Here is a 23332-nt window from a genome sequence, read left to right on the forward strand (position 1 = left end):
GTGGGTACGTTATTTGGAGGTGAGGCTATTACAGGGGCCTACAAATGTGGACTTAAGAATTGTAAATGTTGTGACATTATTATGCACAGGAGAACCGAAATTCCCATAGCCGATTGCAAACCCTATTACATCAAGGATTACCTTAACTGTGCTAGTGGCTATATCATATACCTACTGGAGTGTCCGTGTGACCTTAGATATATTGGTAGAACCACTACGAGTTTAAGACAGCGTATCAATAGCCATAGATTCAATATACGCCATGGCTTCAACCTCCATAGTGTATCTAGGCATTTTAACCTCCAACACAATAGAGATCCAACACTATTAAGAATAACACCTCTTGAAAAGATTCCAAATAATAATTACAAACTACTATGTAATAAGGAGATGTTTTGGATCTTCAAATTGAATACCTTAATGCCCCGGGGGTTAAACGAATCCTTAGAACAAGTGCATTGATTCCTCTATACATCAAGTAATTGACGCGAATTTTATATGACATGCATATATTGTGGAGTATGTATTTTAGCTATCCTTTCATATGGAAGAATGTGTCTGTGTGTGTATGTGCACACACGTGCTTTTACGCGTGTGTGTGCGTATACACATGGATACATGTATATGTGTATATATATATATAATGTGTTATTCTTTCTCCTTTTTTTTAATGTTAAATTAATTATATGCCTGTGATTGAGATGTGATATGTTGGAATATGCTCTATGTGTTTAATGTGATATCTATGTGTGACTATATGTGCATGCATGTATGTATGTACACTGATATATGTATTTTTTATGTGTGTATACATTTATGTGTGTAGGTGTATGTTAATACGTGTATGTGTGTATGTTTATTTCTAAGTATATGTGAATATGTATGTATGTATGTGTATGTGTATGTATATATATATATATACATATGAGAGTATGGGTGTGTATGTTAGCATATGTGTGACTGAGTGCTTTATGCATGTGTACATGCGCGTGCATATGTCCTTGCACCTGCGTGTACATGTGTACACTATATTTTTATATATTTTTATATTTGTATTCTTTTTATATTATACTATATCAGTATTGTATGTTTTTAATTGGACATGTTTCTCTTAATGTATTACTTGCCTCCCTGTTTTGTAAACATGTCCGTAGGATGGGCGTTTTTGGTTCTTTAATAATCTACCGATAGTCACCTTAGTGCGTTCCGCCCTGGAGCGCATCGGGTCGCCGACACGCCTGGTGCGCAGGCGTCGAGTGTTCCATCCATCTCCGCTTGCGCGTTGGGAGCGCTCCAGCGTGGAACGCATCTGTCCGGAGGGCCGGCGTGTCATCCCCGATCACGTGGCGATTTTCGTCACGTGGTCGCGGGTCACATTGCCGGAACTCCGGGCTTTCCTCCCCTCTGGGTATCACGTGATCTATGATCACGTGACTCTGGAACATGTGACCTGCAGATCTGCAGGTCCTCAAACCATCCTTCCATTAGAACATAAGAACCAATTAACACGCCTCTACCCCGGACATGGTATGTATTTAAGGGGGCTGTTATTACTTTGTTTTGATATATGCCTGAGGAAGGAGGCGATCCTGTAAGCCCTCCGAAACGCGTCGCAATAAAACCTACCCTATCCATCCACGGACCTCCGGCCTTTTTTGTCATACTCTCCTGGAAGGGGATGATGTGAAAGGTTACTGTACCTACACATCTCCCCTAGTGAAGTAAGTCCATTTCAGTGACAATCTACTATATTTTGGTTTGATTGTTATTATGATATATACTGCCTCCGAGCGCTGGTTTTTCCATTTGTTCTTTATTTTTAAATAGAAGTAATTTACCAATCTGTTTAACTTTTCTGGCATCAGTTGATTTAAAAAAAAATATATTTCCAGTGGAGTACTTCTTTAACTTAATCTGTACTTTTATATGAAGTGTTAATGAGCCCTAAAGCAGTAAAGTACTTAGTCCAGTGTAGGGACCGTTGCCCAGTTGAGGGTCGCCATTTGAGTCAGATTAGTTAGGTAGGGACAGTGGTTTGGGACAAGCTCAGATCTGCATTGTCTCTACACCTATCAACTTACCCTCCTCAGCAGCAAGTGTCCAGTTCTCCTGCAGCACCCCCACAGGCAAAGTAAAGAATTACACATTTCCCAGTGAGGTCAATGGAGAAGCCCCAGAGCTAGAGACTCATTGTAGACAGGAAAGAGTATTTTATGAAATTCGAAATTCTTTAGTTTCCCTTTCCGGATAGAATTTAGAAAAAATGTTGTATTGAATGTTTATGAACCAGTTATGTTACTTGGTGTCATTTTGCATATATTTGTAAAACAATACAATAGCGGACGTATTACGGTGATGTCATTCTGCAAGGTAATATTCCAGCCAGAATAACATGATGATAGATAACATATCACATCCTGCATCGCCAGTCATCACCCTTTAGTAATCTGTATGGGCAAGTTTAATGTTCTTCTCGAGAACAAGTAGCAATTTACGCAATAATTCATTATTCTAAGGAACGGATAATATGTTTATTTCTATTTACTATAATAACAGACTACTGGGTAACAATCCAATACCTAGTATACACAGCAAAAATATCTGCTCACAATACCCACTTGTTTGTTATTCCCTATGACAGTGTTTCCCAACCATGGTACGTCCAGTTGTTGCAAAACTACAACTCCCAGCATGCCCGGACAGCCGTTGGCTGTCCGGGCATGCTGGGAGTTGTAGTTTTGCAACAGCTGGAGGCCCCCTGGATGGGAAAGACAGCCCTATAAGGCAGGGGTTCTCTACCGGTGGTACGCGTACCCCTAGGGGTACGCCACCGGTTGTGTGGGGGTACGCCAATGTGCTGACAAATACTGGCCATGCATTTGTCAGCGCAGAGCAGGGAATGGCCTCTCTCTGTAAAGTACCGTGGGAGCTCTCTGTAATTTCACGGGAGCCGCGTGGTTGCCAGGCAGACGTGTGATGTCCCCTGACCTTGCGCGGAGGTGCCGCACAGCGCAGGAGGACGTCACCCATCAGTGTGGTCCGCCGAACGGGACTCCGGAAAGGGACGCGCTGTTAACCCGAACAGGCCAGGTAATGCGAAAAAAAAAAAAGTTAAAACTAAGTGTATGGGAGGGAGGGATGTTATTGGGCCGCTAAGGGGAGACCTAATAACTATGTATAAATATATCAGGTGACCGTACAGAGATCTCTCCCATGACATATTTATACTCAGGACTGTATCTATAACAAGGGGGCATCCTCTACGTCTAGAGGAAAGGAGGTTTCTACACCAGCACAGACGGGGGTTCTTTACTGTAAGAGCAGTGAGACTGTGGAATTCTCTCCCATGACCTATTTATACCCAGGACTGTATCTATAACAGGGGGGCATCCTCTACGTCTAGAGGAAAGAAGGTTTCTACACTAGCACAGACGGGGGTTCTTTTCTGTAAGAGCAGTGAGACTGTGGAATTCTCTATCATGACCTATTTATACCCAGGACTGTATCTATAACAAGGGGGCATCCTCTAAGTCTAGAGGAAAGAAGCTTTCTACACCAGGAGAGACGGGGGTTCTTTACTGTAAGAGCAGTGAGACTGTGGAATTCTCTCCCATGACCTATTTATACCCAGGACTGTATCTATAACAAGGGGGCATCCTCTACATCTAGAGGAAAGAAGGTTTCTACACCAGGAGAGACGGGGGTTCTTTACTGTAAGAGCAGTGAGACTGTGGAATTCTCTGCCAAAGTCGGTGGTCATGGTGAACTCTAAAAGAGTTCAAAAGGGGTCTGGATGCATTTTTGGAGAGTAATAACATTACAGATTATGGATTCTAGATCTATAGAAACAGATGGTTGATCCAGGGATTTATTCTGATGCCATATTTGGGGTCGGGAGGAATTTTTACCTTTAGTAAGAGGGTTTTTTGCCTTCATCTGGATCAACTCAGTAGGGACTCGTAAGGGTTATAGGTTGAACTTGATGGACTCTGGTCCCCCCCTCCATCTTAATCCCAGATAAGTGCAAAAGGGCATAAGAGGGAGGGGGGAATAATGCCACAAGGGGATTAAGTATCGCATTAGTATAAAGGTAAGCACCCGCCATTATGAAAATTTGTCATTTTATGACTTGTTTTGTCCGCAGGTACCCCTCGCGCGAATTTACGCTTGAGGGATATACGCGGACATACTTTCACCCTTTGGGGGTACAGTCACGAAAAAGGTTGAGAACCACTGCTATAGGGAAACAAGATCGCTTGCAGAATGCTAAAAGTTGTAGTTTTGCAACAGCTGGAGGCACCCTGGTTGGGAATCTCCGGGCAATATTCACACAGCGTATTTTAAAGCTTAACTAAGCAAAATTAACTTAAACATTTCAAGAATGTATTGTTGTTTTTTATGCGTTTTATGCACTGTATATTTTTTACAGAGCTTTTTATGGCAGCTTTCAGACATTTTACAGTTGCTTTATGCAGATCAGGTTTTTGCTTGTAATTTTTTTAAGTTTACAGCAAAAACACAATTTCTTTCGGATGTGAAATTTCCCCATGCGCTTATTTTTAAAGCTGATCGTATTGTGGCTGTAAAATTAAACTACTTGTAAACAGGGCCGTATTTACAGCTTGTGCTGCCCTGAGCACTCGGGCCGTATACACCCCATTTGAGTAAAAATACAAGCGTCAGAATTTTTTTGGCAGTTTTGTCCAAAAACACGTTTTTTGAATGCAGATTTTGTAACAGATTCACTGTGGATCTCATCCCTAGACAGAACGTAGAACGATCACAAATTCGGGATGTTCTGCCCCACTCAACTCTGCCGCCCTAGACACAGGCCTATGGGTTTTTAATGGTACATACAGTCCTGTTACGAATTATAAGCTGTTTTTCCATTATATTTTCTCTATTCAATTGGAAAAACATACATAAAATAGACATTTTACATCCCAAAATACATTTCCAAAAACTATTTACGGTATTTGGGGGCTTATAGATCTGCCACAGAGGTGCATGAGCCCTCAACTGTACCATTGCTTTTCTCCAATATTATTTGAATGTATGCTCCACCATCAGGGACGACCCAATACATTGTGCTGCCTGGCCCCCCCCCCCCCCCCAAAAAATAAATAAATAAATAAAGTACTCTGCCATTGCAGAACAAAGAAGCAGAAGATCCAGCACTATTCTTTGCAGCTTTATTGAATCACAGCACTCGGATAAAATCAGCCAACACATCAGACACGTTTCGAGCGCATGCGCTCGAAACGCGTCTGATGTGTTGGCTGATTTTATCCGAGTGCTGTGTTTCAATAAAGCTGCAAAGAATAGTGCTATATCTTCTGCTTCTTTGTTCTACTATTGAGTGTTGGCTGGACACCGATCCGTGCACATTGGAGGGGTCTTGGTGAGCTGGACAAGTGTCTGTGAACTTTACTCTGCCATTGCATATCAGGTCGTGATACAAAAAATCCACAATTCTGGGGTTTTGTATATATTTTTTAACTTTTCTGCCATTTACTGTACGGGGTTAATAATGTTATATTTTAATAGTTTGGACAATTTCGCACACAGCGATACCTTATACGTTTATTTTTATTATGTTTACATGTTTTTTATATGGAGAATGGGAAAAGGGGGGGTGATTTGAACTTTTTTTTTTTACACTTTATTGGTCCCCTATCAGACTTTTAGGAAGAATCAGTAGTAGTGCTCTGCGATCATTTGGTAGAGTCGGGTGCAGCCATGAGCCATGGACAGCAGAGGAAGAAAGGTAAGGCCTCCGGCTACCTGTTCAGTGGATCGCTTTGACAGCATCGATCTAAAGGGTTAACAACTTAAAGGGGTTTTCCGCCCCTAGACATCTTATCCTCTATCCAAAGGATAGGGGATAAGATGTCTGATCGCTCCGGGCAGCAGATGATACGGATTGCTGCAGGAGAGATTACGGGGGTTCCCAGCGGCCGGACCCCCGTGATCAGACATCTTATCCCCTATCCTTTGGATAGAGGAAAAGATGTCTAGGGGGCGGAGTACCTCTTTAAGCACAATGGACGTATATTTACATCCATTGCCCACTCCCATTATATGAAGCGCGTTTAGAAGCTGAGTGGAGGGGCAAGCTGTGCATAACTAGCTTGCCCCCTGACTGGTGAGCAGTTAAGGGGTTAAGAAATATACAGGTAAGGTTTTTAGCCCCCTCCCCCGCCTGTAAAAACTTGTTGGTAACTATAGTGGTATGTCCCATGGGTGGGGGGGAAGGAGTGCACCAATCAGGGGTTTAATAGTTTCCCGGGCTTTCAGGGGCCCTCCCCTGGGTATTTATAGCTGTGGTGCCTCCCTTCCCCCCTCAATCTGCCCAGGACCCGGAGTTTTGCCCTCCCTCCCTCCCTTTTTGTATCTCTGTTTATTGTAAGTCACAGCTTGGCGGTAAGAAGACGGTGAAAGCGGGGTCAACCCGGGGTAGACCTCCACACAGGACAGTGTGGCAGCACCTCTCGGGTTGGTAAGAAGCCAATCGGTGTCTTTGTTACAGTTAAATTGTTATTTATATAAGTAATTTTATAAATAAAGCTGTGGCCGATCCCCACCCATAAAAAAGTTGAATTGTTGTTGTGTCAGTTATTATTTAATTAATTATTGTAATAAGGGGGAGGGGTAGTTATAGCCTGCTAGGAGCTAATTGGGTCATCGCCGATCAGGCTGATGTCTGGTTTCAACCCTTTAGAGGCTCTGATCAAAGTTGATTGCGGCATCTAAAGCGAGAGAAAAGTCATCCTGACTATCTCAGTGGACTGTTGGTGAAATCGCAATGTCCCAAACAGATGAGAAGACGGTGGGAGGGCCCCTACCTGCCTCCTCGCCGTCCAATCTGTCCCTCGATGCTCCAGTCAGCCTCAGCAGGCGGGAGCAGTCGAGCAACGAGAACACTGATCAATGCTATGTAAACAAAAATAACATAAACACGTGGTACCGCCGCGTGCATAAATGTCTTAACTATTAAAATATAACATTAATTAAACCGCATGGTCAAATGCGTACATGTAAAAAAAAATTCAAACTCCAAAATTGCGTTTTTTTTGGTCACTTTAAATACCTAAAAATGTATAAAAAGAGAGATCAAAAAGTCTGATAAAAACAAAAATTATACCGATAAAAACTTCAGATCACGGCGCAAAAAAATAGCCCTCATATAGTCCTGTATACGTAAAAAAGAAAAAGTTATAGGTGTCAGAAGAGGAAATTTTTAAACATGCATATTTTTGTACAAATAGTTATCATTTTTTAAAAGAAGTAAAACAAAATAAAACCTATATAAGTTGGGTATCATTTTAATCGCACAAAATAAATATAAGGTGTCAATATTACCGAAAAGTGCACTGTGTAGAATCGGAAGCCCCCAGAAGTTACAAAATGGCTTTTTTATTTTTATTTTGCTCCACAAAGATTATTATTATTTTTTGTATTGTTTCACTGTAGATTTTGTGGTGAAATGATTGATGTCATTACAAAGTAAAATTGATGGCGCAAAAAACAAGGTCCTCATATAGGTCTGTAGGGGGGGGAAATTAAAAGTGTTATGATTTTTAGAAGGTGAGGAGGAAAAAACTAAAGTGCAAAAATCAAAAAAACTGTGGTCCTTAAAGGGGTAGTCCAGTGGTGAACAACTTATCCTTTATCCTAAGGATAGGGGATAAGTTTGAGATCGCAGGGGGGTCCGACCGCTGGGGCCCCTTGCGATCTCTCTGTACAGGGCCCCGGCTCTCCGGCCAGATAGCGGGTGTCGACCCCCGCACGAAGCGGCTGCTGACACGCCCCCTCAATACATCTCTATGGCAGAGCCGAAGATTGCCGAAGGCAGTGCTTCGGCTCGACCATAGAGTTGTATTGAGGGGGCGTGTCAGCCGCCGCTTCGTGCGGAGGTCCACACGCCCCCTTCCCGCGGGTTGTCGGGGCTCCATACAGGAGATCGCAGGGGGCCCCAGCGGTCGGACCCCCCGCGATCTCAAACTTATCCCCTATCCTTAGGATAGGGGATAAGTTGTTCACCACTGGGTCACCACTGGACTACTCCTTTAAGGGGATAATAGCTGGCTGCGGCGATCACTGCATGCCGGCTATAAGGTGCTGCCCCAGCTACTAAAAACTACTGGGGGTCACCGGGTATGGAGTGGACTCGAGTCAGGAGCCCACCCCATACACCCTGAGTGGCACCACTAGGTCCGTCATGGGTTATGAAGGGGTAAAAAATCTTCTAAGGGTGGCAATTAGGGCCGGCCCTGTCCACCAGATGCCTCATGTATGTGCGTTTTCTCCCCCAGAAACATTGAGGGAGATTTATCAAAACCTGTCTAGGCAAAGTTGCTGAGTTGCCAATAGCAACCAATCAGTTCGCTTCTTTCATTATTCAGAGGCCTTTTCAAAAATGAAAGAAGCGATCTGATTGGTTGCTATGGGTAACAACTTTTCCTCTGGACAGGTTTTGATAAAACTCCCCCAATGCTTCTAGGGGGCTACACTGGCCACTTTATTAGGTAGACTTGTTCAATAGCTTGTTAACACAAATAGCTAATCAGCCAATGACATGGCAGCCACTCAATGCATTTAAGCATGTAGATGTGGTCAAGACAACTTGCTGAAGTTTAAACCAAGCATCAGAATGGGATGTATGTGACTTTGAACGTGTCATGGTTGTTGGTGCCAGATGGGCTGGTCTGAGTATTTTAAAAACTGCTGATATACTGGGATTTTTACGCACAACCATCTCTAGGGTTTACAGAGAATGGTCCAAAAAAGAGAAAATATCCAGTGAGCAGCAGTTTTGAAGGGGAAAATTCCTTGTTGGTGTCAGAGGAGAATGGGCAGACTGGTTTGAGATGACAAAAGGGCAATAGTAACTCAAGTAACTACTCACTATAATTTAGGTATACAGAATACCATCTCTGAATGCACAACATGTCCAAACCTAAAGCAGATGGGCTACAGCAGCAGAAGACCACAACAGGTGCCACTCCTGTTAGCTAAGAACAAGAAACTGAGGCTACAATTCGCACAGGTCACCAAAATTAGACAATGGAGGATGGAAGAACGTTGCCTGGTCTGATGAGTCTGGATTCCAGCTGCAACATTCAGATGGCACATGTAAGTACATACTTAAAAAAAAAAAAAAAAAAAAAAAAAATATATATATATCTGCTTTTTAGATTTAGTTAGTTTTGGAGGAAAAAATACATATAATTTGCATTTCCTTATCAGCCACTTATCCCACAATGTGCCGATATAATTTCTCCTGGAGTCCAACTAAGAAAATCTGAGTAAGCAGAGGTTAATAAAGAAAAGAAAAAGTTACGAAAGGCATAAAACACAAACCAAAAGTCTACAACAAATCTGGAAATCCCATATTTTCCTGAGTTCCACTTCAAAAGGTGCAGTCAGGTATACGTTTACACTTTTAAACAATAGCGCGGAACCTTTGATGATCTGGCATTGAGCCTGACCTAGGCATGGCAGATGATCAGAAATGTAGATCAGAAGGCAGGTCGGTGTTACTGTAGGAGCCGGTGTTAACCATCTCCTGGAAATATAACATTTATATTCAGGCAAAGGGTGCATTTACTGTGCCTAATGCAGTGTTTCCCAACCAGGGTGCCTCCAGCTGTTGCAGAACTACAGCTCCCAGCATGCTGGGAGTTGTAGTTTTGCAACAGCTGGAGGCCCCCTGGTTGGGGAAGAAAATGAATCGAGAAGTCTATATAAATCTAGATGAACCTCACTCTTACACCCTTTCTATGTCATCCCATCAGATTACAGAGATTTATAGCTGGTCTAATCTAGTAGGTATAGACTAGCTTCTATGGTATCTCCCATGTGCTGCAACACACACAGAACATCCTGCTCCCCTGTGTCTCTATAGCATATCCTTAGAAGTAGCAGCAGCATGGAGGATATTATAGAGCAATACTGATTAGTCTACGCTGCAGTCCTCTTATGTGTCTAATGAATTGTTTCCCAACCAGTGGGACTCCAGTAGTTGAAGATCTACAACTCCCAGCATGCCCAAACAGCCTTGGGTTACAAAAATATACTTAAAGGGGTACTGCAGTGGAAAACAGAAAGTTGAACAGACTTGTAAATTACTTTCATATAAAAATCTTAATCCTTCCAGTACTTATAAACTGCTGTATACTACAGAGGATGTTCTTTACTTTTTGAATTTCTTTCCAATCTGACCACAGTGCTCTCTGTTTACACCTCTGTCCCTGTCAGGAACTGTCCAGAGGAGGAGCAAATCCCCACAGCAAACCTCTCCGGCTCTGGACAGTTCCTGAGATGGACAGAGATTTCAGCAGAGAGCACAGTGGTCGGACAGAAAATAAATAAAAAAAAAAAAAGAACTTCCTGTGGAGCATACAGCAGCTGATAAGTACTGGAAAGGTTAAGATTTTTCAGTTAGAAGTAATTTACAAATCTGTTTAACTTTTTGGCACCAGTTGATTTAAAAATAAATTCTTTCCACTGGAGTACCCCTTTAAGCAAATTTAAACCTTACTCTTACACCCTATTTTGTCATCCCACCAGATGCCTGGGAAACAGATTGTGCCCTCCCTGATCTAGTAGGGAAAAGACATCATAGGGGTGAGATATGACACTCACCATCAGTTCATGTACAAAAAAACAAACAAAAAATTGGCCAGCACAACTACCTAATACACGAGTGCACGCTGCTGTTGCAAATACAAAGTATACAAAAAAGAAGGTTACAGCAGCACACTTGGTCAAAAAGTGCGCTAAGAGCCTCCATTTTTTGATCAAGAGTGCTGCTGCAACCTTCTTTTTTGTATACTCTGTATTTGCCACAGCAGCGTGCACCCGTGTATTAGGTAGTTGTGCTGGCTATTTTCTGTTTGTTTGTTTTTTTTGTGCAACTTAGGGGGAATGGCCCTCTCTGTAGCCGTGCACCCCTCTCCTTTTTCACAGGAGGTATTTTAATTTAAGTTGATAATGGATCCAGCATGTCACCCTGTCAGAGGCTATATGCCCAGCAGAGGTGACCAAGTGTGCTGCTGCAACCTTCTTTTTTTATAAGCTCATATAGCCTCTCTTCTGCAGTCTCTCTGTTTGCTTCTGGCTCTCTCCAGCCACTACCCTCTCTTCTCCCTCTTCAGCCCTCTCCTCAGCATAGACTTCTATGGGCAGCATGTAACTTAAGCCCTGAGTGAGCTTACAGTGGGGATCAAAAGTTTGGGCACCCCAGGTAAAAATTTGTATCAATGTGTATAAAGAAGCCAAGGAAAGATGGAAAAATCAAATAAAATTACAGATTAGACATTCTTATAATATGTCAACAAAAGTTAGATTTTATTTCCATCATTTACACTTTCAAAATAACAGAAAACAAAAAAATGGCATCTGCAAAAGTTTGGGCACCCTGCAGAATCTATAGCATGCACTGCCCCCTTTGCAAAGCTGAGACCTGCTAGTGTCATGGATTGTTCTCAATCATCATCTGGGAAGACCAGAGGATGTCAATCTCAAAGATTTTAAATGCCCAGACTCATCTGACCTTGCCCCAACAATCAGCACCATGGGTTCTTCTAAGCAGTTGTCTAGAAATCTGAAACTGAAAATAGTTGACGCTCACAAAGCTGGAGAAGGCTATAAGAAGATAGCAAAACGTTTTCAGATGTCAATATCCTCTGTTCAGAATGTAATGAAGAAATGGCAGTCATCAGGAACAGTGGAAGCTAAAGCAAGATCTGGAACACCAAAAAAAAATATCAGACAGAACAGCTCGCAGGATTGTGAGAAAAAAAATTCAAAACCCACGTTTGACTGCACAATCCCTCCAGAAAGATCTGGCAGACACTGGAGTTGTGGTACACTATTCCACTATAAAGAGATACTTGTACAAATATGGTCTTCATGGAAGAGTCATCAGAAGAAAACCTCTTCTAAGTCCTCACCACAAAAATCAGCGTTTGAACTTTGCAAATGAATATATAGACAAGCCTGATGCATTTTGGAAACAAGTTCTGTGGACCGATGAGGTTAAAATTGAACTTTTTGGCCCGAATGAGCAAAGGTACGTTTGGATAAAAAAGGGAACAGAATTGAATGAAAAGAACTTCTGTCCAACTGTTAAGCATGGGGGTGGATCAATCATGCTTTGGGGTTGTATTGCAGCCAGTGGCACAGGGAACATCTCACGAGTAGAAGGAAAAATGGATTCAATAAAATGTCAGCAAATTTTGGATGCTAACTTGATGCCATCTGTGAAAAAGTTGAAGTTAAAGAGAGGATGGCTTCTACAAATAGATAATGATCCTAAACACACCTCGAAATCCATGGGGGATTACATCAAGAGGCGTAAACTGTAGGTTTTTGCCATGGCCTTCACAATCTCCTGACCTCAACATAATTGAAAATCTATGGATAGAACTTAAAAGAGCAGTGCGTGACAGACAGCCCAGAAATCTCAAAGAACTGGAAGACTTTTGTAAGGAAGAATGGGCAAAAATACCTCAAACAAGAATTGAAAGACTCTTGGCGGGCTACAAAAAGCGTTTACAAGCTGTGATACTTGCCAAAGGGGGCAGTACAAGATATTAACTCTGCAGGGTGCCCAAACTTTTGCAGATGCCAATTTTTTGTTTTCTGTTATTTTGGAAGTGTAAATGATGGAAATAAAATCTAACTTTTGTTGACATATTATAAGAATGTCTAATCTGTAATTTGATGCATTTTGGAGATTTTTCCATCTTTCCTTGGCTTCTTTATGCACATTAATGCAAATTTTTACCTGGGGTGCCCAAACTTTTGATCCCCACTATATAGTCTTCTTACAAAGACAAGATGAACGTCATCTGTATTATGATCTTGTGGTAGAGGGTGTGATGCAAAGGGCAGATGTAATTACCCTAGGGGCAGATGGCATTAACCCCATGTATTCATGATGCCAGGGCGTGGTTTATCCTCAATACCACCCGAAGTTATACCGCTGGATCCTGGGCTAGGTACGGGGGCAATAATGGCTCTGACGCCAAACTATGGACAACGGTAGCTTTACTGAGGGTAGACAGGTGGAAAAGTCTATACATTTCAGCCAGGCCCAAGGAGGTGACCAGTGACTCAGAGACCTTAAGGACTTACTGGGACATGTAGTAGATGGGGTCAATTTAATGCAGGCCACGTTGACTTGACAAATGATGACTGTGACTGACTTGACTTGACTGGTGACTGACAACACTATGGCTGTGGCTTACTTGCAGATGATTTTGTAGATGGTGGCTGCAGACTGGACTTGAGGCCTCCTTTGACTCTGGACACACACACTTAGGCTCGACTTGACTGCAATGGACCTCCTCAACAAGAGAAAGGAAAAGATAGAGAGAGAGCTGGCTCCTCCCAGGGCTTTTATAGGGGAGGCTAGCAGGGGTCCTATAGGTCACCCTTGAGTCACCTGGTCACTGATACCTCCTGGGTAACAATCACATGACAAATCACATGTTAGACAGACGTAAAGTGACAACACTTTCTTCATACATTATGCAGCATAATACATAATAAACATATTTACATGGGGAACAGATGCAAGGGGGCCCAGGGGACACTGAAGGGTGGCGGCCTGACAGGGCAGCAAGGGTATGGGGCTACAACTCCCGTACTGGTTCACCACAAACTCCCCCTCTTAAACACAGCCGTCCTCAGTGCCCAGTCCTTGAGGGCGGATGACTGTAAGTGGCCACTGGGGCCAGGTGGGCACAGTTCCTGTGGCATATTGGTGTAATGTTCTTCACAGGTCTGATTGTGGAAAACAAGACAGAAAAGAGACCATGTGGCACTTACGAAAAATGTCCATACATGCTCCTTTGGGAAATAAACTGGTAAACATGTGGGATTCATTACACTCTAGACACTGAAACACATTATTCGCGGATTGGGCTGCCGGAGGCTATCTACCCAATGCGTTAGCTTCTGGGGCCCTTCGGTACTAAACACTTCTCCCCAGAACTCCATACGTACTTTACACAACATACTCTTGTTACCTCTGTATACAGCCTTTCTGTCACTCTACGTGCTTTACTTAAGTTGCAGGGTAACCCTCTGGCCAAGAGAGCACCCTGTGCATGGGACAGGAAAAATGTTAGATACATAAACACTTTGACAATATGGGCTTAAAATGTACAGTGGGGATCAAAAATGAGGGCACCCCAGGTAAAAATTAATTAATATTAATGTGCATATAGAAGCCAAGGAAAGATGGAAAAATTTCCAAAAGGCATCAAATTACACATTAGACATTCTTATAATATGTCCACAAAAGTTAGATTTTATTTCCATCATTTACACTTTCAAAATAACAGAAAACAAAAACAAAAGTTTGGGCACCCTGCAGAGTTAATATCTTGTACTGCCCCCTTTGGCAAATATCACAGCATGTAAACGCTTTTTGTAGCCAGCCAAGAGTCTTTCAATTCTTGTTTGATGTATCTTTGCCCATTCTTCCTTACAAAAGTCTTCCAGTTCTTTGAGATTTCTGGGCTGTCTGTCACGCACTACTCTTTTAAGGTCTATCCAAAGATTTTCAATTATGTTGAGGTCAAGAGATTGTGAAGGCCATGGCAAAACCTTCAGTTTACACCTCTTGATGTAATCCCCTGTGGATTTCGAGGTGTGTTTAGGATCATTATCCATTTGTAGAAGCCATCCTCTCTTTAACTTCAACTTTTTCACAGACGGCATCAAGATGGCATCCAAAATTTGCTGAAATTTTATTGAATCCATTTTTCCTTCTACTCGTGAGATGTTCCTTGTGCGACTGGCTGCAATACAACCCCAAAGCATGATTGATCCACCCCCATGCTTAACAGTTGGGCAGAGGTTATTTTCATTAAATTCTGTTCCCCTTCTTCTCCAAACGTACCTTTGCTCATTCCGGCCAAAAAATTCAATTTTAACCTCATCGGTCCACAGAACTTGTTTCCAAAATGCATCAGGCTTGTCTATATGTTCATTTGCAAAGTTTAAATGCTGATTTTTGTGGTGAGGATGTAGAAGAGGTTTTCTTCTGATGACTCTTCCATGAAGACCATATTTGTACAAGTATCTCTTTATAGTGGAATAGTGTACCACAACTCCAGTGTCTGCCAGATCTTTCTGGAGGGATTGTGCAGTCAAATGTGGGTTTTGGATTTTTTTTCTCACAATCCTGCGAGCTGTTCTGTCTGATATTTTTCTTGGTCTTCCAGATCTTGCCTTAACTTCCACTGTTCCTGATGACTGCCATTTCTTAATTACATTCCGAACAGAGGATATTGACATCTGAAAACGTTTTGCTATCTTCTTATAGCCTTCTCCAGCTTTGTGAGCGTCAACTATTTTCAGTTTCAGATTTCTAGACAACTGCTTAGAAGAACCCATGGTGCTGATTGTTGGGGCAAGGTCAGATGAGTCTGGGCATTTAAAACTTTTGAGATTGACATCACCTGGTCTTCCCAGATGATGATTGAGAACAATCCATGACACTGGCAGGTCTCAGCTTTGCAAAGGGGGCAGTGCATGCTATAAATTCTGCAGGATGCCCAAACTTTTGCAGACGCCATTTTTTTGTTTTCTGTTATTTTGAAAGTGTAAATGATGGAAATAAAATCTAACTTTTGTTGATATATTTGAAGATTTTTCCATCTTTCCTTGGCTTCTTTATGCATATTAATACAAATTTTTACCTGGGGTGCCCAAACCTTTTGATCCCCACTGTAGATGTTAGCTACAGTCCTAACTAAGCATGATAGACTAGGCCATATACACACTATATAGACTGACTAAATTAATTGGACTATGTGTGATACTGACAATTTATATAGGTATTATTTTTATTCCCTATATCTAGCGGGTAACTGTCCTTGAGTAGACCTTTGGGATCTACGCAACACCACCTCAGGGGAATCTGGAACTCTTGCGTCTTCTGGAGCTCTTGGAACTTCCAAGGCCGCAGCTGGTTTGTCCTCAGCGAACTCAGGAGCTGGTATTAGTTCAGGACTGGTAGGGCCCAGAGTCGCTGGCTTCTGCGCGGGAGAGGATGGAGACAGAGTTGGTTCTCAAAAGACTGGTGTGTAAACCGGAGCCAATGGTGACAAGACTCGGACTGGTGTAGAGACTAGAGTAGGTTGAACCAGCCCCAGTGCTGGTGAGACACAGAAGATCGTAGGCTGGGTTGGAGAAAACATCCATGGATGGGTGGATTCCCTCGCCTGGAACGTACTCTCCCGCAGGTCTGACAGCTGGAGAAGGTGGTGCTGGGAGCACTGGTAGATCTTCTTTCAGACATAACTTGATTCGTTTTCGGCGAACAACTTGCGGCTTATGCCCAGGCTTTTGTAATGTGACTGGTGCTCTCCAAGTAGCAGATGTCAGGAGACAGGAGCATCAGGATTGTTGGCTCTCAACTGACTTTGTGAGCTTAGTTCGCTCCTCTGATGACACCAAATGCACGCTTGGCCGAGCCGAGTGTGCATGTGTATTAGGCGACTGGGTGAGAGACAAGTGAACATTCAGCTGTTAGCTATCTTACTAGCCAGCATAAGATGTGATTTCCATTTTAAATAAAGTGATTATCTGATGGGGACTCAGATCCTTAAAGGGGTACTCCAGTGGAAAACAATTATTTTCAAATCATCTGGTGCCAGAAAGTGAAACTTTTTTTTAACTTCTGGTAAAAAAAATCTTAATCCTTCCAGTTATTATCAGCTGCTGTATGCTCCACAGGAAGTTGTGTAGCCCTGCTGATACCTCTGTCTATGTCAGGAACTGTCCGGTGCAGGAGAGCTTTGCTATGGGGATTTGCTCCTGCTCTGGACAGTTCCTCTCATGGACAGAGGTGTCAGCAGAGAGCACTGTTGTCAAACTGAAAAGAACAACTCTACTTCCTCTGTAGTATTCAGCAGCTGATAAGTACTCGAAGGATTAAGATTTTTTTGAATTGAAGCAATTTACTAATCTGTTTAACCTTCTGGAGCCAGTTGATATGACAACAACGTATTTTCCACCGGAGTACCCCTTTAACTCCAGTGATCCCGCTTGCTCCTGCAGTCTATGTGTAAATGCTGTGTTCCAGAATTAGGTCAGACATATACGTGGTATTTCACAATGAAGATAAATTGTCAGTGATATGAAGGGACTGAGCGACCAAAAACCTTCTGTTCATCAAGTAGAAGGAAGTAGGACAGTCTTCATCGTGTAAAATACGGTTCTTGTAATAGAACTTGCTAAATATTACCTATGAGGTGAACTGAATAGAGAATCCTTATACACATGCAGTATGTTACCTAGCAACAATGGGACTCATGGAAACAGCTGCGGAACAGGAGACGGTGCCGCCAGAACAATGCAGAGAACTGGCTGAAGGATACAAACACTGTCTTAAAGGAGCACTCCGTTGCTTTGTTCTCTTTTATTTTTTATTTTTGCCAATATCATGCACACTCACCACTAGTCATATGGCGCCATTTGTTTTATTCAAGCACAGCTGCATCTATGCATTTTATGACTGTAACTGGGTCATGCCATTACCAGTCTGACCCACAGACTGGTGGTCAATTCTGGGTATTGACTTCCTGTGAACTACAGGATGACATCATCACCTATCAGATCCCTCCTACTAGCTTCCCTATTGAAGTCAGTGGGGAAAATCTGCAATCGATAGGGTACGTTCACATGTGCGTATTTTGTTGCAGATTTTCCACAGTTGATTTTGCGACCCATTGACATTAATGAAATGCAGAATCCCCCCGCGGAAAGTCTGCAGGAAAATGCGCAGCAAAATATGCACCTGTGAGCATACCCATATTCAGTATAAGGGTCTATTCACACGGCAGAATTTCTGCTTGCGGAATTTCGCCTCAAATTAAAGCTCATAGACTTCTATGGGATTCCGCACTCCCATTCACACTTCTGAATTTCCTCTTGCGGAATTCCGCTAGCGGAATTCCGCAAGAGGAAATTCAGAAGTGTGAATAAGACTAGGTTCACACTGCGGAATCTCCGGGCAGAATTTCTGCCGGCGGCACTAGGACCATGCGGTCTGCATTTGCCGTCCCCCATAGAAGGCAATGCATTTCTTGGTGGATCTTTTAAGAGATCTCCTCAGAAATACATTGCCATCTATGGGGACCACAATGAAGTCCATGCTGTCCTAGTGCCGCCGGCTCGATCTCCGACAGAGAGTGCGGAATCCCATAGATGTCTATGGGCTTTAATTTGAAGCGGAAGTTCTGCCGTTTTTTTTTTTTTTATAAATCCCCAAAACTTCTTGCCGTTTTTTCCTTTGGCTTTTTTCCCCCACTCATCTTTGGTTTGGTTTCTGCAGTTTTGGGCTCAGTGACAGTATTTTAAAATCATCGCATGTTGAGACTATGACGTTTTTTTGGACAATTTTTTTCCTGGTGTCCTTTTCTCTCCATTGCTTCAATAAAAAACCTTTGAGTGGTACTCCGCCCCGAGACTTCTTATGCCCTATCCAAAGGATAGGGGATAAGATGTCCCCAGCGTTCGTTTAGAAAGCTGGGTGCGGGACATCACTGCAACACCCCCTTGTGACGTCATGCCACGTCCCCTCAATGCAATTCCATAGACGTGCACTGAGGCGGCATGGCCAAGACTTCACGCCCACTCCAAGTGTTCGGAACTGTGATAGCCTGGGGGATGTAGGGTATGGGGAGTGTAGCTGTGCGGTTACTAAAGGGTGCTCTTTAACCCTTTCTATTTGTGACACCAGGGTGCGGGCTATTCTCTGTAAGCTTGTCCTACCGCCACCCATCCCAAGAGCGATAGGGAGATAGGAAATAATTGATTGTCCACAACCGGAGATTTTCAGAAACTTGTCAGAACTTTTACTGAAGATTTTAGGCAATAATGAACAGGAACAGTCCATACAACAGAGTCTATTGGAGCTTGACAAGTGGTTGGGACCTCGTGAGTCTATTGAGCTTAAGAAGATAATTGTTGCGGTGATCCACTGGATTTAGGGGATTAGATTCGGTCCAGTAATCACGCTAGCTTTAGCGGGGATTGAGATGTTCACTCACGGTTTAGTTCAGGCTGAGGCAGGCAGGTTTTACGCCTAGCTTGTCTTTGAAAGTTGCGCAGATCCGTCCTGCTAGTCCGGCATCCACGAGAGCAGCAACCTAAGAGAGCGATCATTGGCTACAGCTCCTTTATATGGGCAGGGGCTGGACTAAAGCTCACTGGTCCATAACAACTGTCAATCTCCTGTACAGAGAGTTATGGGTAACATGTTACCCAAGGACCTCCAAAGGTCCTCCAACATACTATAGAGGAATCAACATGGTCACATGACTGAAGGTCCTGCGACGCTAACAAGGTAAGTACTCAAATATACCTTATATTAAATACACACATTATTAACCCCTTAAGGACGCAGGACGTACTCAAACGTCCCCTTTTCCGAGTCCTTAAGGACTCAGGACGTTTGAGTACGTCCTGTCAAATCCCGGCCCCCTGCCGCTAGACGGAGGGGAGCCGGTGCCCGATGCCTGCTGAAATCGTTCAGCAGGCATCAGGGCATATCGCCCAGGGGGGTCATTATGCCCCCCCATGTCGGCGATGGCCGCAGATCGCTGGACAATTCAGTCCAGCGATCTGCGGCAGATTCCGGGTCAATCGGGTCTCCAGTGACCCGGTGACCCGGAATTACAGGCTGTTCGGGGCCGTCTCCGATGGCCCCGAACAGCCAGAGCCTGCAGGGGTGAGGTGGCACAGGTGCCACCTCACGATCGCCCTGATTCGTCGGCCGGATTACCGGCCGACCAATCAGGGCGCCTGCAGCGGGTGTCACTCCCGCAACCCGCTCCGCCCCTCTTCCGGAGGACGTGAGCGGGTGCGGGACGTGCACCCCGGGTGCTGGGGACCCCGATCCCTGGCGTCAATGTTGGGATCGGGGCCCCAGGAGCGACGGCCGCGGCGGAGACGACGAGGGACTGACCTGTGCAGCGAGGATCGTTGGAGGTGAGTGACAGCCTCCTGCTGTTGCTTAGCAACAGCTCCCAGCATGCAAAAAGGGCATGCTGGGAGCTGTAGTTTTGCAACAGCTGGAGGCACATTTTTTCTATGGAAAAGTGTACCTTCAGCTGTTGTGTAACTACAACTCCCAGCTTGCACCAACAGCTAAAGTGCATGCTGGGAGTTGTAGTAGTGCATCTGCTGGTTGCATAACTACAACTCCCAGCATGCCCGTTGGCTGTCGGTGACTGCTGGGAGTTGTAGTTTTGCAACAGCTGAAGGCACACTGAGTTATGTAGCAAACCAGTGTGTCTCCAGCTGTTGCATAACTACAGTCCCCAGCATCCCCAGCCAAAGTAGTATGCCTCCAGCTGTTGCATAACTACAAGACCCAGCATGCCCTTCCGCTGTCCGTACATGCTGGGGTTTGTATCTTTTGCAACAGCTGAAGGCACACTGGTTGCAAAACACTGAGTTTGTTACCAAACTCTGTGTTTCACAACCAGTGTGCCTCCAGCTGTTGCAAAACTACAACTCCCAGCATGCACTGATAGACCGTACATGCTGGGAGTTGTAGTTTTGCAACAGCTGGATGTTCCCCCCCAATGTGAACGTACAGGGTACACTCACATGGGCGGAGGATTACAGCAAGTATCCGGCTGCAAGTTTGAGCTGCGGCAAATTTTCTGTCGCAGCTCAAACTGCCAGCGAGAAACTACTGTGAACCCCCGCCCGTGCGACTGTACCCTAAAAACACTACACTAACACACAATAAAAAGTAAAAAACACTACGTATACACATACCCCTATACAACCCCCCTCCCCTCCCCAATAAAAATGAAAAATGTCTGGTACGCCACTGTTTCCAAAACGGAGCCTCCAGCGGTTGCAAAACTACAACTCCCAGCATGCACTGATAGACCGTACATGCTGGGAGTTGTAGTTTTGCAACAGCTGGACGTCCCCCCCCCCCCCCCCCAATGTGAACGTACAGGGTACACTCACATGGGCGGAGGATTACAGTAAGTATCCGGCTGCAAGTTTGAGCTGCGGCTCAAACTGCCAGCGTGAAACTACTGTGAACCCCCGCCCATGTGACTGTACCCTAAAAACACTACACTACACTAACACACAATAAAATAAAAAGTAAAAATCACTACAAATACACATACCCCTACACAGCCCCCCTCCCCAATAAAAATGAAAAACGTCTGGTACGCCACTGTTTCCAAAACGGAGCCTCCAGCTGTTGCAAAACAACTACTCCCAGTATTGCCAGATAGCCACTGACTGTCCAGGCATGCTGGGAGTTATACAACAGCTGGAGGCACCCTGTTTGGGAATCACTGGCGTAGAATACCCCTATGTCCTCCCCTATGCAAGTCCCTAATTTAGGCCTCAAATGCGCATGGAGCCCTGTCGTATTTCAAGGCAACAGTTTAGGGTCACATATGGGGTATCGCCGTATTCGGGAGAAATTGTGTTACAAATTTTTTGGGGGTATTTTCTGCTTTTACCCTTTTTAAAAATGTAAAATTTTTGGGAAAAGAGGCATTTTAGGTAAAAAAAAATATATTTTTTTTACATATGCAAAAGTCGTGAAACACCTGTGGGGTATTAAGGTTCACTTAACCCCTTGTTACGTTCCCCGAGGGGTCTAGTTTCCAAAATGGTATGCCATGTTTTTTTTTTTTTTGTTGTCCTGGCACCATAGGGGCTTCCTAAATGCGGCATGCCCCCAGAGCAAAATTTGCTTTCAAAAAGCCAAATGTGACTCCTTCTCTTCTGAGACCTGTAGTGCGCCAGCAGAGCACTTTTCACCCCCATATGGGGCGTTTTCTGAATCGGGAGAAATTGGGCTTCAAATTTTGGGGGGTATTTTCTGCTTTAACCCTTTGTAAAAATGTAAATTTTTTGGGAAACCAAGCATTTTAGGTAAATTTTTTTTTTTTTTTTTTTTTTTACATATGCAAAAGTTGTGAAACCCCTGTGGGGTATTAAGGTTCACTTTACCCCTTGTTACTTTCCCCAAGGGGTCTAGTTTCCAAAATGGTATGCCATGTGTTTTTTTTGCTGTCCTGGCACCATAGGGGCTTCCTAAATGCGGCATGCCCCCAGAGCAAAATTTCCTTTAAAAAAGCCAAATGGGACTCCTTCTCTTCTGAGACCTGTAGTGCGCCAGCAGAGCACTTTTCACCCCCATATGGGGTGTTTTCTGAATCGGGAGAAATTGGTCTTCAAATTTTGGGGGGTATTTTCTGCTTTAACCCTTTGTAAAAATGTAAATTTTTTGGGAAACCAAGCATTTTAGGTAATTTTTATTTTTATTTTTTACATATGCAAAAGTTGTGAAACCCCTTTGGGGTATTAAGGTTCACTTTACCCCTTGTTACGTTCCCCGAGGGGTCTAGTTTGCAAAATGGTATGCCATCTGTTTATTTTTTGCTGTCCTGGCACCATAGGGGCTTCCTAAATGCGGCATGCCCCCAGAGCAAAATTTCCTTCAAAAAAGCCAAATGTGACTCCTTCTCTTCTGAGACCTGTAGTGCGCCAGCAGAGCACTTTTCACCCCCACATGGGGTGTTTTCTGAATCGGGAGAAATTGGGCTTCAAATTTTGGGGGGTATTTCCTGCTATTACCCTTTTTAAAAATGTAAAACTTTTGGGAAACCAAGCATTTTAGGGAATATTATTTTTTTTTTTTTTACGTATGCAAAAGTTGTGAATCACCTGTGGGGTATTAAGGTTTACTTTACCCCTTGTTACGTTCCCCGAGGGGTCTAGTTTCCAAAATGGTATGCCATGTGTTTTTTTTTGCTGTTCTGGCACCATAGGGGCTTCCTAAATGTGACATGCCCCCCAAAAACCATTTGTCGCTCCTTCCCTTCTGTGCCCTCTACTGCGCCCGCCGAACAATTAACATAGACATATGAGGTATGTGCTTACTCGAGAGAAATTGTGTTTCAAATACAAGTAAAAATTTTCTCCTTTTTACCCCTTGCAAAAATTCAAAAATTGGGTCTACAAAAACATGCGAGTGTAAAAAATGAAGATTGTGAATTTTCTCCTTCACTTTGCTGCTATTCCTGTGAAACACCTAAAGGGTTAAAACGCTGACTGAATGTCATTTTGAATACTTTGGGGGGTGCAGTTTTTATAATGGGGTCATTTATGGGGTATTTCTAATATGAAGGCCCTTCAAATCCACTTCAAACCTGAACTGGTCCCTGAAAAAAAGCGAGTTTCAAAATTTTGGGAAAAATTGGAAAATTGCTGCGGAACTTTGAAGCCCTCTGGTGTCTTCCAAAAGTAAACACTTGTC

At 43.6% G+C, this 23332-nt stretch overlaps 1 long non-coding RNA gene across 2 annotated transcripts in view; it reads left to right on the plus strand.

The window, feature by feature from the left end:
• The window catches only part of LOC130361280 (uncharacterized), a 483683-nt gene that overhangs the window by 267659 nt on the left and 192692 nt on the right, over positions 1-23332 (plus strand). For both annotated transcript variants that reach the window (XR_008890939.1, XR_008890941.1), the window contains exon 2: positions 8919-9135. This is a non-coding gene — a long non-coding RNA (uncharacterized LOC130361280). The remainder of the gene's footprint in view (positions 1-8918; positions 9136-23332) is intronic.

The sequence above is a fragment of the Hyla sarda genome, chromosome 3, assembly GCF_029499605.1.
Source record: "Hyla sarda isolate aHylSar1 chromosome 3, aHylSar1.hap1, whole genome shotgun sequence".
Classification (NCBI taxonomy): Eukaryota; Metazoa; Chordata; class Amphibia; order Anura; family Hylidae; genus Hyla; species Hyla sarda.